This window comes from Lathyrus oleraceus, unplaced genomic scaffold (assembly GCF_024323335.1).
Source record: "Lathyrus oleraceus cultivar Zhongwan6 unplaced genomic scaffold, CAAS_Psat_ZW6_1.0 chrUn0656, whole genome shotgun sequence".
Classification (NCBI taxonomy): Eukaryota; Viridiplantae; Streptophyta; class Magnoliopsida; order Fabales; family Fabaceae; genus Lathyrus; species Lathyrus oleraceus.
In genome coordinates this window covers 31,099-36,005 of record NW_026113047.1, presented here as the reverse complement: position 1 = coordinate 36,005, position 4,907 = coordinate 31,099, and the positions used below count along the sequence as shown (strand labels likewise).

The 4,907-nt window shown below is 36.3% G+C and overlaps 1 long non-coding RNA gene and 1 pseudogene across 1 annotated transcript; one reads left to right on the top strand and one right to left on the bottom strand.

Moving 5' to 3' along the window:
* The first annotated feature begins 908 nt into the window (after positions 1-908).
* LOC127114648 (65-kDa microtubule-associated protein 6-like) lies at positions 909-1,740 on the top strand (annotated as a pseudogene).
* Positions 1,741-2,124: 384 nt separating this feature from the next.
* On the bottom strand, positions 2,125-4,172 carry LOC127114645 (uncharacterized). Its single transcript, XR_007800457.1, has 5 exons — positions 3,591-4,172; positions 3,407-3,463; positions 3,106-3,198; positions 2,969-3,014; positions 2,125-2,368 (listed from the first exon to the last, which is right to left on the bottom strand). It is a non-coding gene; the product is annotated as an uncharacterized LOC127114645 (long non-coding RNA).
* Between the last annotated feature and the right edge of the window lie 735 nt (positions 4,173-4,907).

Below are 4,907 nucleotides of genomic sequence, written 5' to 3'. Positions count from 1 at the left end.
GGTTACTTCAGCTATCAGTCTCGCCACAAAATCCCTATCATTGATTGGATTCTTTCTCACTGTACCTTCTGATAACCTGCAGCTTCGACAACAACCGTTACCATCATTGGATCCTGTTATTTCATCCAGACTTCATAAGAGGATGTAGGCATATGCTTGTCTGATATGTCTGGAGGAAAGCCTCTATACAAGAAGGCATATATATTTTCCAGCTCACCAATCCCAAAGGAGCTTGTAAACCACATTAAATATAATACAAGTGTCTTGCCACGCGTAAGAGCATTGAGAAAGATGAATTTGGAATATTTCCCAATAGCCAGCCGGGGGTTTATCATTGATCAAGAAACAACAACTGCTACTCCTGACCAGAAGACCAAGGACAAAGATGAGGGGGAGGCATGGCGACTGGAATGGGAAATATTGCTATCAATTCAGATATTGAGCCGCTCATGCATTCTCCATCAAATAAAGCCTCCCAAGGTAGCTGCGAGTAGTGCACGACTTTAATTCCAAGTTTTTTAATCAATGAAATGTATTAGTTGTGTTTTCTAAATAAATGACAAATTTTCAATTGTTTTATTCAATACCTCTCAAATAGTACCAATCTAGTTTTAAGTTTAATCTTTGAAAGAAACAATTCCTACGTCCTTAGAGCCGCCTACCGCCTCCTTTACTTCCACCCACCACGCCCTCAATCTACCGGCGCCCATATCTTACACGGAAGGAGTTTCTTCACCAACCAACTTGTCCCTTTTCACATCTTCAGCTACATTTTCCACAAATTCACCGGTTTCCCCGTAATCCTTTCATTTTTGTATCAATTTATTTACTTTTTAACCATTCATGTATATAATTCTCTCTATATTGCATTCAAACACCTACTTAATTATTCATAGCAACTAAATTAGATGCAATGTGTTAATGAGGTGCATACTCTCTGTGGTGTTCTTGGATTGGATTTCGGCCAAACAGTAGACGATGTACATCCGAGCTTGCACGGGACTCAGGTGGAGCAATCAACTAATATTAGCAATAGCACATTGGAAGGTTTAGAGAAGACCATTCTCAAGTTAAAAACCGAAAGAAAAGTCAGAATACAGAAGTTGAAGGATATTGTCGCTAACCTATTCGAACTTTGGAATTTGATGGACACGTCAAAAGAAGAGAGGAACACTTTTCTGAGGATTACTTCTATTGTTGCAACTTCGCCATAAGAAAACACCGAAAGAGGCGGTCTTTCAACAAATGTGATAGAGAAGGCTTCGGCAGAAGTGGAAAAACTTGCGAAACTAAAAGCAAGTAGAATGAAAGAACTTGTTTGTTTTTAAGAAGAGGTCAGAGTTAGAAGAAATATGTAGATTGACTCATATCGAACCTGATACAAGTACTGCTGCCGAGAAAGCTAGTGCATTAATAGATTCTGGCCTGGTTGATCCTTGTGAATTATTAGCTAGCATTGAAGCACAGATAGTGAAAGCTAAAGATGAAGCTTTGAGCAGAAGAGACGTAACCGGTAGAATTGATAAGTGGCTTTTTGCTTGTGAAGAGGAAAATTGGCTCGACGAATATAGCCAGGATGATAATAGGTACAGTGCTGGGCGAGGTGCTCACATTAATCTGAAGCGTGATGAACGAGCCAAAGTAACTGTAACCAAAATTCTAGGAATGGTTAACAATCTTATAAGCAAAACTCTAGCATGGGAATCTCATCATCTAAGAACTCTATCTTTTGTTTCTTAATCTTAAAATAGATGAAGAATAACTCACAATTTCCATCGTTTGCTTCATCTTCGATTAACCGAATCACTAGGAACCAGTTGTCACCAAACATTTTCACCCTCTGCCAATTCCAATGTTCCAGCAGGCCCGAGTCAATGACACTCATCCACTCGTATGTTGGGTTGAAGAACGGATGGTGCTTCCAATAGGGTAGACCGCAGGCTGTTTCTGTTCTTGAAAACTCTAGCAGCTTGTTGAGCATGATCAAAGGCGTCCCTGCATCACTTTCTAAATCTCATGGAACCGATCACAGCAAACCAAACTTCCTACCATTTCCTTTCTGTTTCATCATACTCATGAACATAGTATGACACTGCAAAGGTGTGGTACCTGCAAAAACTCCGACGGTCAAGTTATGAATTCAAAATAATATTGTAAATAAAAGAACATAGTATCTTATATATTCTCCCGCAGATCATGACAAGTTTACAATTGCATATTCAAATATTGAGAGATTATCCATAAAACCATAACAAGGGTATATTAAGTCAACCGTGCAATTTTTCTTATAGATTGCAGAAGGAGATGGATAATTTTAAATGAACTGTAGCAATGTTGTATCGAGTAAAGCTGAGACAATGACAAATCCCTGAAACGCACTAATTAATAAATTAACATATACAATACGGACATGGGACACGACAGTGACACGTCAACACCAGTAATAATTTAAAAAAATTAATCAATTGAATGTGGATGTGTCAGTGTCAGGAACCAACACGTGCCTGACATTGGACACACCTTTGATCGAAGGTGTAGATACTACAAATCAATTAACAAATTTATGTGATATAATCTAAAGAAATGCATGAAACTCTATATGAAAAATAACTGGGATGCAGACCGAATTATACTTCCAAATCAAAGGTTCCCTGCATCACTTTCTATTCTCATGGAACCGGTCACCAATTACTATAAATTCAGGAAAAATAAACTGAACAAGTGGACTAAGGCCGCCAAATTTAATATGGAAGAAATATTTAATTTAAACAAAGAATAAGTTCATTTAATCATTACATAGTTCAAAAAAGACCTGAATAATATCTGAAAAAATGTTCAAGTCATGACAAGGCTCCACGATTTTATAGAACTTGTACATTAATAAATGAAATCAACGAATGAACCTGAATAATTTGTTGAGCACAAACAAATCAGACCAAATTAAAAGAGGCAAACAGAAGAACATTACCTCTAAGGACCTCAAGACTGACATGGTCATAGCAAAGGTGTGGTACCTACAAAGCATCGGACGATCTAGTTAGTTGTGGATTCAAAATAATCTTTAGCTAGTGATGTTGGTTTGATCACACTCTTGGGGTTGAGAACCTTCCTAAGTTTGAACACGACCTCCAAAAATGTACCAATTGTATGCCCTGCAGCATCAACACCTTCATTTGTAACCTCAACGGCTGGCTCTCCCTATCAAATATAACCCAAAAAATATGACCAAAAGAAACAGTGAAATCAAAACACAATACAACCCTTATCATTATAATATAAAAAAGAAAGTGCGAGAAGCTGCTCAATATTTGTTATGGATTTGTGCAGTATTTACTACTTGTAACAAAACAATCACGTTGCATTTATTGTAAAAACCAAATGAAAAGAAGCAATAGAAGAACATTACCTGTAATGACCTCAAGACTCATTTTGATCTATTCATGACAAGAGCGTAAATACTTTCCTACAAAGAATCGGACGAACAAGTTAGTTATAATTTTGGGAAATAAAAAGAGTAACATTTTAGAGTAAACAAAAAGACGAAATTATAACAACACATGATGTTATAAGCATAAAAGAGTGACACTGACCTTTATGGGAAGTCTTTGAAGTTCAAGATTTCTGGAGCTCAGAAGCAAGCTCAACTTGTCTGCCTCAAGCCTGACTTTGCAGCCACCTTGAACTTGTGGGGGAGTATTAGTGTATATTCTAGAGTGCCATGTCATCATAACTAACGTGTAGTTAGTTAGTGTGTGTGGTGTAGGTTAAGTCCAGTAGTGGCACAGGTTATAATACCTATATATATCCTATTCACTGTAACAGAATAAAAATATATAACAAACAGAATCAATACATAACAGAATTCAGATCCACTTTCTCTCTCTCTCTCTCTTTTCTCTCCTTCCTTCCTTTCACTCTAATACAAATCAATCCACATTACCCCACCATACCTAGGCATTCTTTTCGTTTTCATCAAGTCCTTTTCATTCAGGTGCAATCACATTAAGCCCGTTATCCGTACATACTCATAGTAAAGTGACCGGTTAGTGATTATGCTCTTAAGCATGGGGCTCTGGTACATAAGTTGGTGTAACCCCTTTATTTAACCCAATTTGCAGTTGTGGGGGATTGGATCCTAATCCACCCTACCAAATTCAGCACCAGATACCTCTGAACCAACCAACAACAGGCATATTCTTATATATATATATATATATATATATATATATATATATATATATATATATATATATATATATATATATATATATATATATATATATATATATATATATATATATATATATATATATATATATTTTTTTTTTTTTTTTTTCTTCTGCATGTTTCGCATATGTCTTTATTTTACTGGGTTAAATGACCTTGTGAGAGTCACCTAGCCCGAATTTTCATATGACTTAAGAACAAAGCAGGAATTATTTTTCTAAGCATGGGACTCTGGTACATAAGTTGGTGTAACCCATTTACTTAACCCAATTTGCAGTTGTGGGGGATTGGATCGTAATCCACCCTACCAAGTTCAGTACCAGATACCTCTGAACCAACCAACAATAGGCATATTCTTATATATATATATATATATATATATTTTTTTTTTTTCTTCTGCATGTTTCGCATATGTCTTTATTTTACTGGGTTAAATGACCGTGTGAGAGTCACCTAGCCCGAATTTTCATATGACTTGAGAACAAAGCAGGAAATTTTTTTGTGATCATTCACTTATTTTCATCGGTACCTTACGTAGAGCATGCTTAAGCCGGAGCTGACTGTAAGGATAAACTACTTAAGGACTTTTTTGGAACAAAAATTAGGGCCACAGCATATGGGTTATCGGGATAGACTCTTATAATCATGAACCCTACGGTGTTAAGACAATACATGTTTTT